The sequence below is a fragment of the Aethalodelphis obliquidens genome, unplaced genomic scaffold (genome assembly GCF_003676395.1).
Source record: "Aethalodelphis obliquidens isolate GAN/ISIS:26980383/991018 unplaced genomic scaffold, ASM367639v1 scaffold33, whole genome shotgun sequence".
Classification (NCBI taxonomy): Eukaryota; Metazoa; Chordata; class Mammalia; order Artiodactyla; family Delphinidae; genus Aethalodelphis; species Aethalodelphis obliquidens.
In genome coordinates, this window is record NW_020837977.1 from 9,498,188 (window position 1) to 9,519,964 (window position 21,777).

The 21,777-nt window shown below is 39.1% G+C and overlaps 1 protein-coding gene across 7 annotated transcripts in view; it reads right to left on the reverse strand.

Moving 5' to 3' along the window:
• SGK3 (serum/glucocorticoid regulated kinase family member 3) overlaps positions 1-21,777 on the reverse strand; it is a 113,161-nt gene that overhangs the window by 65,278 nt on the left and 26,106 nt on the right. For 2 of the 7 annotated variants that reach the window (XM_027127973.1, XM_027127968.1), the window contains exon 1: positions 783-893. The exons of 3 other annotated variants lie outside the window; for them this stretch is intronic. The gene's annotated coding sequence lies outside the window, so the exon portion shown is untranslated. Of the gene's footprint in view, positions 1-782; positions 894-21,777 lie in introns of those variants that run through there. 2 more of the 7 variants (XM_027127971.1, XM_027127974.1) reach the window with 2 other exon arrangements.

The following is a 21,777-nucleotide window of genomic DNA, read 5'->3' on the forward strand; positions in this document are numbered from 1 at the left end:
TTTTCCAGTGGGACTCAGTCTTTGAATACTGTTCCAAAGGAATCCCCAAGCAACAGCTCTGCAGAAGGTTTTTCTTTCTGCAGCTTTGAAGATTAATGCCCATCTGACTGCATAATAAAGAAAACAGCCAAAGTTATTGTGGACTATGAGGCAGACACTAAGTAGTAACTCATTTAATCCTCATAAAAATACTATAAGGCTGCATCTCTTCTTATTCTCATTTTTCATATGCAGAAGCAAAGTCATAGAGAAGTTAAGCAAATTGCCCAAGTTTTCACAATTAATAAGGAGATTCAAAGCCTGCTCGCTTAATCTCTACAATCCACAGCCTGTGTAAACCCTAGTGTCCTTGTTTAAATAACAGTCCCATTACCAGTCGCACTCTTCCTGCAATCTGAATAATAACACGAAGTCAAAATAAAGCCGCATCGTAAGTTCACTACCGAGTTTCTCCTCCAGTCCTGAACCACAAACCAGAAATGTATTTTAAAGAATACAAAGTCTCTGGAGTACCTGAGGTCTCTCGAGATTTGTGTGGTGCGTGGAGAGGGGGTGCTTCCCGGAACTAATGAGGTGAACAAGTGCTGCGAAACTAGAGCCCGACCCGGACTCCCTCACTCGGGGTACTCAGGCCACGCGGCCGCCAGCCAGCGCCCTGCGCTCCTACTCCGCGCGGAAGTGGCACCGGGGCCCGCCCGGCCAAACCACACCTGCCTCAGGCGTGCGTCCGCGGGGTGCCTCCACCTGGCCCACGCGGCGCAGGGCCCCCTGCCCATACTTACCTTCGGGGACCCACGCCCGGCGTGTGGCGAGCGGGAAGCTCCGCCACAGCTACGCCACACTCCACCGGGTTCCACGCCGCACCTCGCGCCCCCAGCCGCGCCGCGCTCCCTACCCGGGCCAGACCTCCGGGCCCCGACCCCCGCGGCAGGGCCCGCCCCCACCAATCAACGGCGCTGTCTGGGCCGCTGGCCCCGCCCAAAGCGTGGAGGCAGGGCTTTTGCTCACTCAGCTCCGCCCCCGGCTCGCTTCGGGGTCTGTGCTTCCGAGGAGCTGTAGGCAAGGGTGCCGCTGGGAACGGCCTGCGGATGTGTGACCCCGAGGGAGGAAGGGCTGGATGCAAGCAGAGGGAAGGGATAAAAGGAGAGAGACAGCCGTTGGGGTAAGAGTAAGAAAGTCTTGGGAAGGGGAAGAGAAGCCACTCTCCCCGGGTTCCAGCTAAGGTGTAGGACTGGGTGAGACATCTTAAAATAACGGCGTTCACTCAGGGCACTGACTAATCTCATTGTCTTCGGGCAGGGCAGGAGTCACACACGGATTCTGGGTTCCATGCGTGAGAAGTCACAGGGAATGGGGTTTAGAGGGGCAAAGAAAGGAAGTAATTCCTTTACTGATCTCCACCACACAGCCTCTTTGTTTTAAAAATTGTGGAAAGGACTCCCAGTAAGAATCCTCACTCCAGACTTAAATAAACGTTAATCATTCCCTCTCCCTTCAAACAGCTCCCCTCAGACAACTTTTCAAGAGAGCAGACCTGAGTTTGTCATTAATGCCCATAGGGTACGACTGCAAGGTTTGCGACGGCGTGTATGGATAGAGGAAAAAATCAGACTACTGGAAAGGAATTATCTTAACTATTAATTTATTTGATTTGGGAAGGTGAAAAACGATTTGAGGAATCAAGTCAATAACTAATTGAATTATGGTGGGGAAAACACAAGACTCACTTTGCCCAAGCAGGATTGATACACAGTAACCTTTGCTAGAAGAATTTCAGAAAATAATGCCAAGAGGCCAGCCTAGCTGTGTGGCCTGAAAGAAAGTCACAATAAGGAAGTCCTCGATTTCCTTATCTGTAAAATGAAGAGATTAGGCCAGGTGCCCTCATGATCTCTAAAAGCCCTTCCTCACTCCACGTCATCCTGCCAGGTTCAACAATTAAAGGAGGAGGACCACGGGAAAAGCGCTGTCCAGTCGGGAGCCACACAGAGAAATCGGGAATTTTTAGAAAAAGCCTCAGGGATCTCTGGTATCATTTCATTCAAGCTCTCCTCTCTGACTTTTCTATTTGTGATAATAATAACACTCTACTCCTAGCTCAAAACTTCAGGCTCTTCTTCCCACTCAATCCTCACATTTAGTCACTAGGTCTTTGGTTTTCTCCATTACAGGGTCTCTTCAATGACCCTTCTCATTTTCACTGTCATCTCTGTGCAAAGTACAAATTCAAAGAACTCAGAATCTTGCATCTGACCCCTACCTACTTTTTCTACCTAATCTCCAACCACTCTTTGTGTACACATTTGTCTGACAGACTGTCTCCTCACTGTACAGTATCCACAATGTACAGCCAACACTCCTGCCGCTGCCGCTGCAAACTTACAGCCACTGCTTCTCCACTCAGAATACCTCTCCTCAGTCCTAGCTACCTGTTGGGACTATGATAGCTCAGCTCAGGGACCTCTCTATGCAATAAAACTGCTATAATGCTTAGAATCTGTACTGCTCCACTTGGCACTTAGCAAGAACTACCTTGTTTTGTTTTCTCTCTTATTTATCATATTTATCTTCAAAACTAAACCATAAGCTACTCACTGGATGTGCTCAGATTCCAGCCAATCCAGGAAGAAAAAGCTATTTTCAATATCTCAAAAACCCTAAAAGAAATTATACGTTCATCAGCAATTAGGCTATCCAAGTTACCCACAACAGCAAGATTCTCTGTTTTTGTCTGAAATTTTACTGAAGTAACACCAATTACTTCAAGCGAACAAAAGCTTTGATGGATAGTTATATGTGACTGATTCAAAAAACAGGAAAATAAGTTATCATTAAATAAGACTTGTTTTGAAGACTACATCTTTGAGATTCATGGAGGTACATAAAAATAAAAAGTAACCTACCCATTCTTTGTCACCCCATTGCCCAAACAGGTGATAAACCCATAGTAAGTGCTTAAAAATATATTCATCTGACTATGGTTATTTTCCGTTTTCCTTAAGTCCCCTCTCTCCCTTGCTGTAATTAAAATACTGGTCTTTTCTTTTTCATGCAAATAAAATTGTTGGAGTTTCCCCTTCTAATTCCAAATAAACTTTCAAGAATAAGATAAACAAGAATCACTCAGTACTTCTTGGAGTTGGACTAGAAAGGTTTTTAGTGTTCCAGAAATAAACCCTCGATTCACAGTAAATTGCCTGTGTTAGGGGGCCCTACATACTATTAAGATCTTTAGAAAGTAAAATTTCCTTAACTGCAACCTTGCCGAAATGACACAAGTAGAAGCAGAACCAAGTTTGCAGAATGACTACCAAGTAAGAGTGAAAACTGATTTGCAATCTATCAATGGCTCCTTGTGTTTTGAAAATGTCACTGGCATGTTTAAAGGAAGCCCCAGAGCTCTGAGGTCTGGCCCAAACAATCTATAAATCACTAGTCACAGCAAACCTTTCTAATATTCTGGAGATTTAAGAAGTATTAAATAGGCAGACTAAACAATAGTCACACTTCATTTTACAGAGTGGTTATACCAGAGGCTTTTGGTTAAAGACTCTTGGAACTTTTCCTCTCCTCAAAGTGTGAGGTGACTATTAAGAATAGAGCCTTGAGGGAACTTCTGAATCCAGCCAAGACGGAGTAACAAGAACCATATTTGCCCTCCCACCTAAACCAACAACAACAAAAAAGAGCCAGACAAAATAAATAAAACAACACTTTTTAAGATATTAGATGTCAGGCAGTAAAGGAGAGTGATCCCTCAGGGATGGGAAATGAAGAAGGTTTACCCCAGCTTACTACCTTCAGAGACATTACAGGCCATGACATAGGAAAGGGGAATCGCAGGAGAGCCCAGCAGATTCCCTGAGCTGAGGAGACGGAGCTGTGAGTTCAGGGAGAACAAGATGGTTGGAGTTCACAGGACAAAGTATGGGAGACATAACAACAGAGGATCCCAGGATCTGCAAAGGGTCCTCCTCCTCAAGAATTCAACAGAGTTGATCAGTGCATGCATGTGAGGAAACTACCCAAGGCTGAGGAAAGAACAAACCATTGAAAGCATGAGAAGGCACAGTACTGGGCACTCGCAGAGGGACAGGAATAGTGGCTGTTCACACCAGGCTGACTAGAAAACCTCCCAATTCAATGAGGAGAGTACTCAGAAAGGTCCTGCCTTAGTACTGGAGAGTAATTAGCCCTAGACTAAATGCAGCTTGGATGCCACCAAAAAAATAAAAGATCTGAAAGAATCAAACTATTTTAAAGCAATTTAACTGCATCTGAAGTTAAAATTCAAACATCTTTACAGGAATACAAAAATATTCAGCACCCAACAAGATAAAATTCACAATATCTGCCATTCAATCAAATATTACAAGGCACAGCAAGAGGCGGGAAAATATGACCAATAATGAGAAAAACCAATCACTGAAACTAACCAACAACTGACACAGATGTTAGAACTAGCAGACAAGGACATTAAAACAGTTATTACAATGGTAATATACTTAAAAAATTAAGTAGAGACAAGGAAGGTAAAAAATTTCTAAATCCAACTTCTACAGATGAAAACAATCTCTGAGGTGAATAATACATTGGGTGGGATTAACAGAAGAGTAGACATTGAAAAGGAAAGGATTGGTGAGCTTGAAGACACACAACAGAAACTTTCCAAAATGAACTATACAGAAAAAAAGAAAAGAGAATCAATGAGCCATGGGACAAGTTCAAGCAGCCAAATATAATTGTAATTAGAGTCCCTGAAGGAGGGTTGGGGAAGGAGATCAGAAAAGACGTGTGAAGAAATATGACTGGTATTTTTCAAAATTTGATGAAAATTATAAACCCACAGATCTGACAAGCTGAATTAACCCAAACACTAGGAACATGAAGAAAACTATACCAAGACATTTAATTTTTAATTTTTTTTTTTTTTTGCGGTACGCGGGCCTCTCACTGCTGTGGCCTCTCCCATTGCGGAGCACAGGCTCCGGACGCGCAGGCCCAGTGGCCACGGCCCATGGGCCCAGCCGCTCCGCGGCACGCAGGACGCTCCCGGACCGGGGCACGAACCCGTGTCCCCCGCATCGGCAGGTGGACTCTCAACCACTGCACCACCAGGGAAGCCCCCAAGACATTTCATAATGAAATTATTAAAAACTTGTCAGTGATAAAGCAAAAATCTTAACAGCAGCCAGAGGAAAAAAGGCAGACTGTGTATGGAGGAGCAAAGGTAAAAATGACAGCAGAGTTCTTGTAAGGAATAGTTCAAGGAAAAGATAGTGGAGCAACATCTTTGAAATACTGAACAAAAAAATTGTAAGCCTAGAATTCTATACCTAGCAAAAACATCTTTCAAACCTGAAGGAAATACAAAGATTTTTTTCAGACATATAAAAAAAAAAGCCAAAGAATTCATAACCAGCAGAGCCACACTACAAGAAATGTTAAAGCAAGTCCATCAGACAGAAGGAAAATGATTCCAGGTTTCTGGAAGTATAGATGTGCACTAGGAATGAAGAACACTGGGAATACAGGTTTCCCCTGCTATCCAAAAGTAGAGTCTTCCTATGAAAGCTTTCATAACCCAAAATGGTGTAAAACTAAGTCAAAACGATATTTAGAAAGAACAACACTGAACGACTTAAACTGCCTGATATTATAAAGACATAGTAAAGTTATAGTAATCAAGACAATGTGATCATGAGAACACACAAATAGATAATTACAACAGAATAGACAGTGAAATAGAGCTTTGTGACCTTAGAAAGAGAAATTGCCTGAAGTATCACAACCACTCAAAAATAAGACTTAAATCCAGGTCTCCAACTTTAATTCCTGAGCTCTTTTCACTGTAACTGCCTTTCTTATCCAAGCTCATGTCTTCAATTTTCATCTCCATACAGTTGGCCACAATACATTTACCTGAAGCATGACCTCTTTCCCAACTCTAGTTCCAAATTTCCAACTACCTGCTAAATATCTCCCCGCCAAAATAAATAAATTCATAGTTTTCCCTTCAAGCATATTCTATTAATATTACCTCCTAATTAGTACCTAATTCTATTAATAGTACCTCCTTTTACCCAGTCACACAAGTTCAAAACCTTGATTCTTCTTGGACTTCTCCCTAGATCTTCCCTCCCTTTCCCATTTAGGTTCTCAGAGCCTTTGATAATTTTTTTTCTTTGTTTTGGCCACACCATGTGGCTTGTGGGATCTTAGTTCCCCAACCAGGGATCAAACCCGGGACCACAGCTGTGAAAGCACCGAGTCTTAACCACCGGACTGCCAAGGAATTCCCGATAATTTTGTTTTCTTAGGCTAGAATAGGCTAACTCCTCATCATTCAGGTCTTAATTAAACAGCTGTCCCTTAGACAGCCCTCTCCTATCTAAAGTAGGCCTTCCTCTGTTATCTCTATCATAGTAGCTTGTTCATTTTCTTCATACAACATTGATCACAGTTTGCTCTTTATTTCACTGTTTACTGTTCCACTGTACCTGCCCCATGAGAGTGCAAGGTCTATGAAAGCAAAATAACATATCCATTTGTTCACTATAGCATCCTTAGTGCCTAGAGCATATAATAATGGGGTGCAAATCATTAAGTGAATGAAGAGATTTGTTTCAAGTCTGACTCCACAATCTCTCTGGCACTTGTCCCTCTTCACTCCCACAGTTTAGGTCCAAGCCATCCTGTTGTGCTAATTTTCTAATGGTCTCCTAGTGTCCTCTCTTGTTCTTTTCCTATTCATGTTGTAAAATGCTGTCTAAGGAGAATTCTAGTCATGTCATTTTCTCTGTTCAAAAATCTTTAATAATTGTAATGTAATCTCTATCAAAACTCCAAAAGCCTTGTTTTGCAGGAATGGAAAAACCAATCCTCAAATTCATATAGATTTTCAAAGGGCCCTACATAGCCAAAACAATATTGAATAAGAAAAAGGTCTCACACTTCCTGATTTCAAAATTTATCACAAAGCTATAATAATCAAAACAGTGTGGTTCTAGCATAAGGATAGATCTATAGACCACTGGGATAGAATTGAGTTAATAAATAGACCTATACATCTATAGCCCACTAATTTTCAACAAGGGTGCCAAGATCACTCAATGGGAAAAGGATAGTCTCTTCAAATGGTGCTTGGCCAACTGGGTATTCACACGCAAAAGAATGAAACTGGACTCCTACTTCACAACATATACAAAAATTAACTGAAGATGGATCAATGAACTAAAAGAGTTAAAACTATAAAACTCTTGGAAACACAGGGATGAATTTTCACAACCTTGGATCTGGCAATGGATTCTTAGATATGACACCAAAAGCAGGAGCAATAAAAGAAAAAATAGATAAATTGGACTTCACCAAAATTAAAAATTTTTGTGAATCAAAGGTCATTATTAGGAAATTAAAATGACAACCTATAGAGTGAGAGCATATAACTGCAAATCATATATCTGATAAGAGTCTAATATCCAGAGTAAAGAACTTGTACAACTCAACAACAAAAAGATAAATAACACAATTAAAAAGTGGGCAAAGGACCTGAATAGACATTTCTCCCAAGAAGATATATAAATGATCAAAAAGGACATAAAAATATGTTCAACATCATTAGTCATTAGGGAAATGCAATCAAAACCACAAAGAGATACCACTTCACACGCACTAGGATAGCAATAATCAAAAAAGTAGAAACTAAGTATTGGTGAGGATGTGGAGAAATTAGAACCCTCATACATTGTTGGTAGAAAAGTAAAATGGTGCACCTGCTGTGGAAAACAATTTGGCAGTTGTTCAAAAAGTTAAACAAAGAATTACCATAGGACCCAGCAATTTCACACCTAGATATATACCCCAAAGAACTGAAAACAGGTACCCAAATAAATATTTATACATGTATGTGAATAGCAGCATTATTCACAACAGCCAAAAGATGGAAACAACCAAATGTCCATCAACATAGACAAATTGTGATACAAATACTCGATGGAATACTATTCAGTCATAAAAAGGAATGAAGTGCTGATGCGTGCTACAATGTGGATGAACCTCGAAAACACTGGGCTAAGTCAAAGAAGTTAGACATGAGAGTTTACATCCTGAATGAATCCACTTACATGAAATATTCAGAAAAGGTAGATTCAAAGAAACAGAAAGCAGATTGGTAGTTGTTAGGGGCTGAGGGGATGAGAGAATGGGCAATAACTGTTCAATGGATATGGGGTTTAATTTGGGGGTGACAATAATGGTTTTTTTTTTAATTTTTATTGGAGTATAGTTGATGTACAATGTTGTGTTAGTTTCAGCTGTACAGCAAAGTGAATCAGTTACACATATGCATATATCCACTTTTTTTTTTTTTTAACATTCTTTTCCCATATGGGCCATTACAGAGTATTGAGTAGAGTTCCCTGTGCTATACAGCAGGTTCTTATTAGTTATCTATTTTATATATAGTAGTGTGTATATGTCAATCCCAATCTCCTAATTTATCCATAACTCCCTCCCCTTATTCCCTGGTAACCATAAGTTTGTTTCCTACATCCGTGACTCTACTTCTGTTTTGTAAATAAGTTTATTTGTACCCTTCTTTTTAGATTACACATATAAGTGATATCATATGTCTTTCTCTGTCTGACTTACTTCACTCAGTATGACAATCTCTAGGTCCATCCGTGTTGCTGCAAATGGCATTTTTCGTCCTTTTTTATGGCTGAGTAATATTCCATTGTATATATGTACCACATCTTCTTTATCCATTCCTCTCTTGATGGACATTTACTTTGCTTCAATGTCCTGGCTATTGTAAATAGTGCTGCAATGAACATTGGAGTGCATGTATCTTTTCAAATTATGTTTTTCTCTGGGTATATGCCCAGGAGTGGGATTGCTGGGTCATATGGTATTTCTATTTTTAGTTTTTTAAGGACTGAGGATGACAATTATGTTTAAAACTAGACAGAAGTAGCGGTTGCACAACACTGTATCAATAAATATACTAAATATCACTGAATTGTGCACTTTAAAATGGTTAACTTTATGCTATATGAATTTCACCTTAATTTTTAAAAAAACACCTTAACAATGATGACTGAATAAGATCTTATCAGCCTAGCCTCCTGGATCCTCTATATTCTGACCATTATATGACCTTACTTCCCCTTCATGTACCCAGTGCTCCAAGCAAAACGAGCCCTTTCCTTTACATGCAACACAGACTTCATTTCTCTGCATATGTAAGTCCAACTGATCTTTCAAGGCATTATTCAACTATAAGCTCCTTTAAGATTTTCTCATTCTTAAAAAAAAAAAAAAAAAGATTTTCTCTTTCTTTTTGTGGGGATACTCTCTTTCCTGTAAGTTTTTATGAGCATTTTATCTGCACCTCTTGTTTTCTAACTCAGAGTATTTATTTATATCTATATATCCTCTATTAGCCAGTAATTGCCAGCAAGATCCATATGCGATTCATCCTCTTATTCCCAGGCTCCTTAGGATACGCTTACACAGAGCAGACACCTAAAAAGTTACTGAAGGAAAAAGATGGATAGAAAATGAATTTCTTCGTGACCCGGTCCGGGAGGATCCCACATGCTGCAGAGCGGCTGGGCCCGTGAGCCATGGCCGTTGAGCCTGCGTGCCCAGAGCCTGTGCTCCACAACGGGAGAGGCCACAGCAGTGAGAGGCCCGCGTACCGCAAAAAAAAAAAAAAAAAAAGAAAATGAATTTCTGCATATGAATCCTCTTGGCTTTCATTATAGGACTAGAGGTGTGTTTTATATTTTGTATCTGTGAATATATTTGACTCTAGAATGTCTAAAACACTTTGAAAATCACATGGGGTAATATTACAATTTCCTGATGAAATGGTTATAAAAATATTTCTGAACACTAATATAACTAGAATTACTTGTATCCTTGACAATAATTGCTAATGTTAACAGTACAAGTCATAATAATAATAGCTAACAGTTCTATAGCACATATGTGCCACACTCTCCAAGCACTTTATATATACTGATCCTCACAATAAGCCTATCAGCTATATAAAATTATCACCCCATTTTACAGGTGAAGAAACACCTACAAAGTCAAAAAACATGTCCAAATGTCACTTAGCTAGTAATTGGTAGGCTTGGGATTAGAACCCAGGTACTTTGGTTCCAGAATCTATGCTCTTAACCACTATGCTCTATCACCTCTCTACAATAAGTTTTACTGGGCCTAATAAAATGTCTTTGAAAGGTCAATGAGTGCCCAAGAAAACATTTCCTAATATTACAGAGCAGATTAATGTGAAACTTTCACTGTTTTCCCAGACTTTGTGTTTGAAATTTTGAGATGACTAATAACTTTTAGAAATAAACTTAATTTCACTATACTGAAAGTATAATGACTAAGAAACAAAGTTGAAGCAGGGACACAATGTAACACACAATTAAAGATATAATAATGAATGAACTATAATAAAGGAACACAATGAAAGTATAAGTACAACAATGGGACTGTAGACCTGAAATATAAAGGAGCCTGAAAATTTCATAAAGAAAGTCTTCTGATAATATAATTTTTAAAATGTGAATTTCTGTATCTCAAATTCCAATATAATTCTTATGTGAAACAGTGCTTATATATCTTTTTGCTTAAATGCATGTTGGTTTACATACATATTAATGTTATAGTGAACGGACCTAACTCTATAAAAGAGAATTAGTAACCTATGATGTAATTATATTCAAGTCTCATATAGCAGTGGACCAAAGAAAATAAAATTTGATATACAACAATTACAGGTTGTTCATCTTAGAGAGGAAATAAAATCTTTGAATTTGACATCCAATTTAATCATTTTTCTCAAGCCTCAAAAGTCTTTTCTATTAATCTTGTATGCAGAAAATCATCTTATTAATAAGGTACTGAGTAATTTTATTTGACACTGGAATTTGGAATAGGCCTTTGGGTTTAAATTTGTCTGAAATGATTTATATGATATGGTCAGCAACTTTTAATCCACGATTTATTACCCATATTTCATTTAAAATGCTGCCTAATTCACATTCCATTAATTGACACGGAGATTACAAGGACATTTTTATGCATTCCTTTGTACGCTAAGGGGGGACATTATTTTCCACCTTATTTTCATGATTCAATAGACTATGTCATAAATAGGTAAAGTTTTTTTGTTTTTTTCCAGTATGGATCCCAGGGTTCAGCACTAACAGCTTCATTCATATGAATTTACCTTCTAAGATTTTTTTTAAATTAATTAATTAATTTATTTATGGCTGTGTTGGGTCTTCATTTCTGTGCGAGGGCTTTCTCTAGTTGTGGCAAGCGGAGGCCACTCTTCATCACGGTGCGTGGGCCTCTCACTATCGCGGCCTCTCTTGTTGCGGAGCACAGGCTCCAGACGCGCAGGCTCAGTAACTGTGGCTCGCGGGCCCAGTTGTTCCGCGGCATGTGGGATCTTCCCAGACCAGGGCTCGAACCCGTGTCCCCTGCATTGGCAGGCACATTCTCAACCACTGCACCACCAGGGAAGCCCAACCTTCTAAGATTTTATTGTAAGTTCACCTTTTACCTAATTAAAACACTTGCAAGCTCTCTTCCTTTGTAATTTTTCTCTATTCATACCAAATTTACATCACAATAACATATCTTTTAATAATAGAGTAAGAGAAACATTAAAAAGGTGATGCAACATCCCAAGTCATTTACAGACAATGAGGAAAAAAGGGAAGAAGAGAAAGACGACTATTCCTGATTCTAATTCCTTGGTCTGATATAATGATTTATAAATTACTAATTATTGATTTAGCTAATATCTGCATTAACTGAAGACTAACATTTTATTTGGCAAAGAGTATAATAAAAATTCAATTTAATTTAGTAAGTACTGATTACCTAAGATGCACACTGCTCTCCATTGGGCCCTATGTATAGTACATTAAGTGTATAAAATTTAAAAATCTTTTAATCCCACCATCTATTGTTGATAGAACAAGAAACAAATGTTATTAAATATATAAGTTAGGGGGCTTCCCTGGTGGCGCAGTGGTTGAGAGTCTGCCTGCCGATGCAGGGGACACGGGTTTGTGCCCCGGTCTAGGAAGATCCCACATGCCATAGAGCGGCTGGGCCGCGTGAGCCATGGCCGCTGAGCCTGCGCATCCCGAGCCAGTGCTCCGCAATGGGAGAGGCCACAACAGTGAGAGGCCCGCGTACCGAAAAAAAAAAAAAAATATATATATATATATATATAAGTTATAGAGTGACCAATGGAGTACTTAAAAATGGTGATCTTACTACAGTGATGGGAGGAGGGCGTGCTGAGTGAGCTCAAGTCTCATGTATTATATGTAATTGTAGTTCAAAGATAATGTTCAAAGTTGACAAAAATCAAGAAAGGTATACGTTCATTATTTAGAGATATAGGAAAATATAATAGCAAGTAAAAGCAGAGAAGATTAAAAATGGCTCCTTCTCAAAATTAACCAAAGAGACCTAACTAAGCTGATTAGAGGAATTACTTCAAGTGACTTCAAAACCAAGCACATTTCTAGTAGGAAAAACCCTGAGGATAAAAGAAACAAACAAACAAAAACTTTAAACTCTATTCAAGTAATCATATTGGTGGGATAAATAAAATGAGTAATTATCTTCGTGTCTTTAAGAACCAAGAATTTTGTTGTGGGATAAAAGAGGTATAGATGGTAATTTTAAAAAAACCAAAAAAACCTACAGTACTGAATTTCAGTTGGAAGTAACATTATATTTTGTATTTTACCTTTAATATAATATATACATATATATATATAATATATATGTATTTTACCTTTAATATAATATATACATATATATGTATATATATATATTCTCTGGCACAGAAAAGGCCTAAAATCAATGACCATTCCAGTAAGTGAGCACCACCTGCACCTGGAGAGTGGTCTCTAAATACTTCCCGCTAAAGTGAATTAGGGCTCCTTGTAGAATTGGTTGATGTGGAGCTGGGGCAGGAAATGTACAAAATGAGCCTGGAATGTCTTAACTTCCTTAATCACTGGTACGATATCAATGATTACTCGAGTCACATCAAAGGCTTCGGAGGCCAACTCAAAGAGTTAACCAAAGATGGGAAAATAGGGCTTAAAAAAGAATAATGACTATGATGAACTGAAACACACTGAATGTTAAATCCAGGAGTTTACAGAGATACTAAAAAATACAAAACAAACCTCATGGATTACATTTGAATGATGCTAAGGAAATAAATCATTTTTTTTGAAAACTGGTAAATAAAGGGTAAAAAAATCAAGCCTTTATCATGCCTTTCCAATATAAACTGTACCCCAAGTTAACCAAAGAGTTGATGAGGGGAAGTTTTCTTTACAGAATTTCAGCTAATGAATAAAGAAGAACAGAATTTAAATACCACCATTTAGTAACCCCTAATGAATTAATGCATCGAGGCAATGATCATCAGTAGCGGCTCACCTCATAAAAGAAGAACCAGCAGACATTTTATACCTCCTGATGGAAAAACACACCAGCATTCATGAAGTATTCTTGCCAAAAATTCTGAACCCAAATCTCACAAATTATTAGCTCTAACTTCCACTGTATAGGCAATTCAGGGATCAGAGGTACATGATAAACGATATTTCAGGGCTGCAATCAATAAAATTTAGTGGAAAATTCTATAGGACAAAGGACCTTGTTTCTTCATTACACAAATTGTGAAAGAAAAAATTTAGGCAAAAAACATAGATTGAAAGACTTAACATTGTAAAACAACTATACCCCAATAAAAAATATTTTTAATTAAAAAAAAGACTTAAAACGATACATCAACTACCAATTCTAATGTATGCATATTATTTAGATCGTGATTGGACTAAACAAACTGAAAAAATTATGAGGCAATTGGGGAAATTTAAACATCTGATTAAGAAATCATTGTATTTTTTTCTTTTAGGTCTGATGATGTTATTGTGTTATGTTTTTTAAAGAGTTTATATTTTAGAGATAACACTGAAATGTTTATGGATGAAATGACTTGATGTCTCAGATTTGCTTCAAAATTACATATATGATGGCGAGGGAGCGATTAGCTGAAATAAGATTCAGTCATAAGCAGATAATAGTTGAAACTGGGCAACATGTTTATGGAAGCTAATTATACTATTCAGACTAGTTTTGTATATGTTTGAATTTTCCTATAATAAAAAGGGTTTTTTCCTTAAAACAGTGTTTGCTTCAGGGGAATGGTGAGGTGAGAGACTTGCTTTTTCATTATAAGCCTTCCTGTACTATTTTTTAAAAAATTTTAGATACATGCATATATTTCATGTCTAAGGAAAGAGTCCTATCAATAACGTAGGAAATACCCATACAGGGGTTCCCTGGTGGCCCAGTGGTTGAGAGTCCGCCTGCCGATGCAGGGGACATGGGTTCGTGCCCTGGTCCGGGAAGATCCCACATGCCACGGTGCAGCTGGGCCCGTGAGCCATGGCCGCTGAGCCTGCGCGTCCAGAGCCTGTGCTCCGCAATGAGAGAGGCCACAACAGTGAGAGGCCCGTGTACGGCAAAAAAAAAAAAAAAGAAAGAAAAAAAAAAGAAATACCCATACATTAAAAATTTAACCAGTCCATGATGATTTAGTTTTAAACTGAATGGTATACACCAGGAGTTTTCAAAGTATAGTCTATGGGACCCCTGGAAGGTGCTAAGATCCTTTCAAGCTATTTTCATAAAACACTAAGATGTTACTTGCCTTTTTCACTGTGTTGACATTTGCACTGATGGTGCAAAAGCAATATAGCAGCTAGAACTGCTGATGCCCCTGCATGAATCAAGGCAGTCACACTGCCGTACTAGCATGCACTGCATTCTCTACTGTCACTCATTTGCAGTTTAAAAAGAGAAAAAAGCCAAGTTCATTTAAGGATGTCCTTGACAGCACAGTAAAAATTATTAATTTTATTAAATCTCAACCTTTGAGTACAGTTCTGTGACAAAATGGGAAGTATGCATAAAGCACTCTGCTGTACACCAAAGTCTAATGATGGTCTGGAGGGAATGCCAGTCCCTGCATGATTGTTGGAGTTCAAAAAGCTGAACTAGCTGCTTTTACATAGAACACCGTTTTTACTCAAAAGGACAACTGACAAACGATAATATTTGCCAAACTTGGGTACTTGGCAGACATCTTCTTGGAAATGAACAAAGTAAGCCTATCACATCAAGGAAAACAACTCAATGTATTTGTTGGCAATGATAAAAATTCAAGCTCTCAAGTAAAACTTAAGAGTTTTGGAAAATTTGTTTCTGCCACTATGAGCTTGACTGCTTCTCTCCTCTGAAAGATTTTTCTGATGCACTCGGTTGGTGATACTAACAACTATGATTTTAAAACTATTGTTAAAATGAAATGTATCAACATTTGGAAGAACTTCATAAATCAATCAGTAAACCATATTTTCCAAATGACTAATGCATGAAGTTACAAAACCATGCATGCATCAATGATCTATGCAAAATGTAAGAGGACTGTAGTGGGTGGAATGGTGGCCCCCAAAAGGATCATGAGATGAGATCATCTGGATCATCCACGTGAGCCCTAAATCCAATGGCAACTGTCCTTAAAAGAGACAGAAGAGAAGACACTGAGACACACAGAAGAGAAGGTCCTGTGAAGACGGAGGCAGACGAACACCAGAGGTAAGGAACGACTGTCCCCTAGAGTCCTTGAGGGAGAATAACCCTGTTGATACCTTGATTTCAGACTTCTAGCCTGCAAACTGTGAGATACTAAATTTCTGTTGTTTTAAGCCACCCAGTTTGTGTTAATTTGTTACAGCAGCCCTAGGAAACGAATACAATGCCCATTGGATTTTAATGTAACTGAGTACAAGTGTATTGATATGGATTCAGAGCCCACACTACAGCTAATCTTGAAGAAACTACCACTTGCCAACTCTTGGTATAGTATCAAAGAAGAATCTCCACACTTTTCTGAAAAGGCTACTAAAATATCCCTGCTTTTTCTCACTACATATTTTTGTGAGGCCTGATTTTTACACATACTTCAATCAAAACAACATATTGCAACAGTTTGAATGAGGAAGCAGGTATAAGGGTTCAGCTGTCTCCTATCAAGTCAGATACTAAAGCGATGTGAAATGTGTAAAATGATGCTAATCTGATTTTTTTAGTTTTGGGAAAAACTTATTTTTCATTAAAAATATGTTTAATATGCAATGGGATTATCTTTAAAATTTTTTTTAATTTCTCAGTTTTAATTTCTTATATAGTAGATATTGATAACCCACATAAATACTAATTCCTTGGGCTCCTCAATAATTTTTAAGAGTGTAAGTGGTTCTGAGACCTTCCTGTGAAAACCACTGGTTTATACAATCAGCAAAAGAGGACAAACTAGGCGCCTGAGTAGTCAGAGAGGTATCATGTATATAAAATTTGGGCTATTTTGAACTACATATTGGATTTTCAGCGGCAGGAGGAAGGCTGAGAAAGGTCCTTTTGTCAAAAGAACACTGTGAGTATGTAACGCACCTAGAAGCAGGTCTATGCATGATAAGGCCAGGGGAGAGTGGGCCATCAATAAATACATAATTTTACATATCCAGATTAGTATTACCTTTTTTTTATTAATTTATTTTATTTTTGGTCTTCATTGCTGTGCACAGGCTTTCTCTAGTTGCAGCGAGCAGGGGCTACTCTTTGTTGCGGTGGCTTCTCTTTGTTGCGGTGGCTTCTCTTGTTGCAGAGCACAGGCTCTAGGCACTCGAGCTTCAGTAGTTGTGGCACGCGGGCTCAGTAGTTGTGGCGCACAGGCTTAGTTGCTCTGCGGCATGTGGGATCTTCCCGGACAAGGGATCGAACCCGTGTCCCCTACATTGGCAGGTGGATTCTCAACCACTGCGCCACCAGGGAAGCCCAAGTATTATCATTTTAAAACAGTAGATGCATGACTCTGTTTAAGAACTCTTCATTTACCTTTGGAAATATGTAACTTGAAAGGATGTTTGGTTTTGTAAATGTGGGTGACATGCTAGTCTCCTTATTCCTTATGCTCCAAGTAGATGGAGTGAGTCCTTTTAAATACTGAACCAGCCAACCGCAGTCCTCCCCGAGTCTCCCTACGTTCACTCCACCTGAACCCTCACACAGCTACTTTTTGCTTGGTGTATTAGTCAGTTAGGGCTGCCATTATGAAGTACCACAAATGGGGTGGCTTAAACAACAGAGATTTATTTTCTCACAATTCTGGAGGCTAGAAGTCCAAGATCAAGGTGTCTGCAGGGTTGGTGGTTTCTGAGGCCTCTCTCCATGGCTTGTAGACAGATATCTTCTCCCCGTGTCTTCACATAGTCCTCACTGTGTGTGTGTCTGTGTCCTAATTTCTTCTTCTTATAAGGACACCAGCCATATTGGGTTAGTGCCCACCCTAATGATCTCATTTAGGCTAAATTACCTCTTTAAAAATAGCCTATCTTCAAATACACTCACGTTCTGAGGTCCTGGGGGTTAGGACTTCAACATATGAATTGCGCAGGATACATTTCAGTCCACAAAACTTGGCTAACTCCTACTCACCCTTTGGGAATCAGCCTGAATCATACTTCTTCAGAGAAGCTGTCCTTGACTCTGGACTTATGTTAGGGCCCTTGTTACACTTAAATAGCATCCAATACTTATCCTACATATCATTTATCACACAAATGTAATTAAACACACGGTATAATTGTTTTATTACTGTCTCTCCTGCCAAACTCTAAGCACTGCGGGGCAGGGGCTGTGCGTGCCTGACAGCCCAGGGTTGCTCAGTGAGTGAGTCAGGGAATGCTGTGTGTCACAGCATAAAGAACTTCATCAGTGAAAGCTCCAGGTCTACAAGGCTGCCTGGGAAGCATTCTGAGTACTGAGGCAGCTGCCATCCATAATGTACCAGCAAATCAGTAATCTTGGTGGTAAAGTCTCCCTGGCTTTTAATCCCACTGGAGCACTAGGGTAAGGGGGTACAGACTTAACCCTAGCTCTGGCTCAGTCATTAACTAGCAATATAAAATATGATGCAATGTTCCTTCACTTTGCTTTATCTCTCATTCCTCATCTGTAAATGAAGAAATTATCTAAAGTCAAAACCTGTCACAATTTACACAGAAAACCCCTGATCGCTGAACATCCCAAAGATACAAACCAACTCTGCCCCATGCTACTGGGGGCCCTGTCTGCTTTTGATGGGAAGGTCAACCCCAGCTTTTAACAGCCAATTCTACTGAAGCTCTGGGAGACCCATCTCCAGGCTTCTGAAGTTTTCTCCCACGCTAATCAAACAAAGCTTTAAGGAGTCACTACCACTTTCCAAATCTTCAGGGTCTCCAAGGAGTCGGAGGAGTTCAGGGGGCTGTAAGGGCATTTGAAGTCTAGGGCCACAATTAATAACGGGCTTGCAACTTGGTTAGGAATTTAGAAGTGATATCTACGACTTCCAGGGGAAAATGCATTTGAATTCAGAAAACCAGAATACAAATGAATGGCTAGAATACTTCTGGAGTATGGACAAGGGGTGGGATCACATTCTTTCCTTTTATTTTATTTTGAAGTCAGGAAAGTATGTAATGTGCAGAAAAGAAAAGTCTCAGCAATTTATAGTCCTTAGCTGTCCTCTCCTACACATTGCCTAACCATGTATCTTGACTACCCATGTGACTCACCTGGCGATAATAACACCACAGAGGTGGTTGTGAGTGTCACGTGAAGTCACATGTGGAAATGTATTAAGTACATAGGTAAAGAATGAAGGGCTCCATAGAACCTACAGAATTCTGGCTTCTGCCTCTTAGGAACTATGTAAACTTGGGCGGGTATTAATTTCTTTGTGCCTCAGTTTCCTCATCTGTAAAATGGAGATAATAACAGTAGCTATCTCTTGTGGCTGTTGTGATAAGTTTGTAAGGTACTTAGTGCTTGGACAAAGGAGGCATTGAGTAAACGTTAGCTATTTCCTTTAATGCTTTGTACTTCTCAGAGCTTTTCCACATTCAACCATCTCAAAAACCTGTGATTTCCCACTCTCCTCAACCCTCTCACACCTCTTTCTTCTCTCCCTCCCTCAGCACTGTCCCAGTCTCACGGAAAACAGAGAGAACACCAGACTTTAACTCTTTCAACACCCCTACGTCCCTGAACTGCTGTAGTGGGAGCACCTGGAGTTTCTTCCCCAGGCCCTGCAGTAGCGTCCCCTTACCTTTCTAGAAAAAGCTACTTCTGTTTCTCTAAAAACCAAATGCTGCACGCTTTCTCTGCCTAAAATGTTCCCCCCTCTCCTCCCCACCCCCTGGGGAGTTGGAGTTGGGTTAACTCCTACTCCTTCTCTGGATTCATTACACCGTCTCCGTGACAACTTTCTGACCATCTTCTGCAAACTGGGGAGTGTCCCCTATGTCTATTTTTTTACAACCTCAGAAACTAGCAGAGCTGAGCCATGTAGAGTAACCAATTGCTCCTGTTTGCCTGGGACTGTCCTGGTTTTAACATTGAAAGTCCTGCATCCCAGGAAACCCTGCAGTCCCAGGTGGTCACCCTACTTCACACTCACCAAGTTTTACTGAATTAACACAGCCCACACTTGTTGTCTTCTCTTCCTCTTCCACTGTTCACTCTTCCACCCATTGTCATCAGCTTCCACCTGCCACCTCCCCAAACTGCTTTCATACATAGCACAGTACTCTCCTCATGGCCAAATCTACTGACACTTTATAGTCCCTCATGGACTGACCTCTCAATAAATAAGATTTAATAACCAGAGATTATTCATATGGTATACCTGTTTTTTCTTATAGGAAAGCAAGCCAGTATTAAAATATCCACCTTTACAATGGAATACTACTCAGCCATAAAAAATAATGAAATAATGCCACTTGCAGCAACATGGATGGACTTAGAGATTATCATACTAAGTGAAGTAAATCAGAAAGAGAAAGACAAATACCATATGATATAACTTATATGTGGAATCTAAAATATGACACAAATGAACTTATCTACGAAACAGAAACAGACTCACAGATATAGAAAACTAACTTATGGTTACCAAAAGGGAAGGGGGCAGGTATAAATTAGGCATTTGGGATTATCAGATACAAACTATTATATATAAAATAAACAACAAGGACCTATTGAAAGAACAGGGAACTCTATTCAATATCTTGTAATAAACTATAATGAAAAAGAATATATATGTATGTATAACTGAATCACTTTGCTGTACACAAGAAACTAACACAACATTGTAAATCAACTATATTTCAATTAAAAAATAGTAATAATAAAGTAAAAAATAAAATATCCACATTTATTGTTTGAGTATACGTGGAGTCAAGGCACCATCTTATATGTTGTTTACATAGTTCTAAATGTCATGCCATACTTATGATTATATAAAAATAATCACACAAAAAAAGCTCAATGATTGTTAAATGTTTTCTAAATAAGAAGTTTCCAGAAGTCATGACTCATGGAATTAAAAAAAATTATTTGAAGTAATAAGAAAAGCAGTTCTCCTTTTTCATGAAATCCAAACAAGAAAACAGGATGGTATTTTAGGAAGCTCGTAATTAATGATTTTTCTTTTTCTTTTAAGCTCTGAAAATATAAGTATAAAAATGACCTATAAAAATGAATAAGTAAAGAAGTACTTAAATTTATTGAGTATTTATTTTTAATCAAAGAACAAGATTTTTTAAATAATAGTGGAGGCTTTCCCTCACCCCTTCTTAAGACTAAATGTGAACCAATCCTCATCAAAGAAAGATGCCTGCGAATTGCCTATGTGCATATTCCTCTCTCCCACTGAACTCTGGCTACTTCTATGAGGGCAAGATTGGATCTTGTTTCTTACTGCATCTCTAGCACTTAGATAAACAGGTGGCTGGCCCAAGCAAGGGCAAAAATAAATGTCTTAAGTAGGGAGGTAGGGAGGAAGGGAAGAAACCTAAAAGAAGGTGAATTTTAGACAGTTGTAAAACAAGGACTTTTCAGAAGAGAGGGCATTACATCAGAAATGCACAAAATTTCATTTGTAAAACATTCCCAGATGTATACAAAGGAAAGCACTGGCAATAAACACTAATTGTAAAGTTGACCATTATGATAGCTATTATTGATTCATCTTTTCTTGAATTTGTATAATTTCCAATATCACAGTGAAAAATTACTTCAGCATCTTATAGTCCATCTTACTTCCAAAAAGTAGAAGATGTATTGGGAATCAAAACAGGCTGAATGAATAGAAAATTCCTTTTTTTGTCCAAAATCAAGAAGTCCAGGGGCTTCCCTGGTGGCGTAGTGGTTGAGAGTCCGCCTGCCGATGCAGGGGACACGGGTTCGTGCCCTGGTCCGGGAAGATCCCACATGCCGTGGAGCGGCTGGGCCCGTGAGCCATGGCCGCTGAGCCTGCGCGTCCGGAGTCTGTGCTCCGCAACGGGAGAGGCCACAGCAGTGAGAGGCCCGCGTACCGCAAAAAAAAAAAAAAAAGAAGTCTGAAGGCAAGTTTTTCATTTTCAGACATTTACACATACACATATACACACACACACACACACACACACACCAAAAACTACTTCGAGGCAGTGGCTGATATTCAGTTGACATACACCAGTACAGTCATCCTGTCTTGTACATATTCAATAAAAGTTAGCCATTATTATTAATATTACACTCTGACTTCTGAAATTGACTATC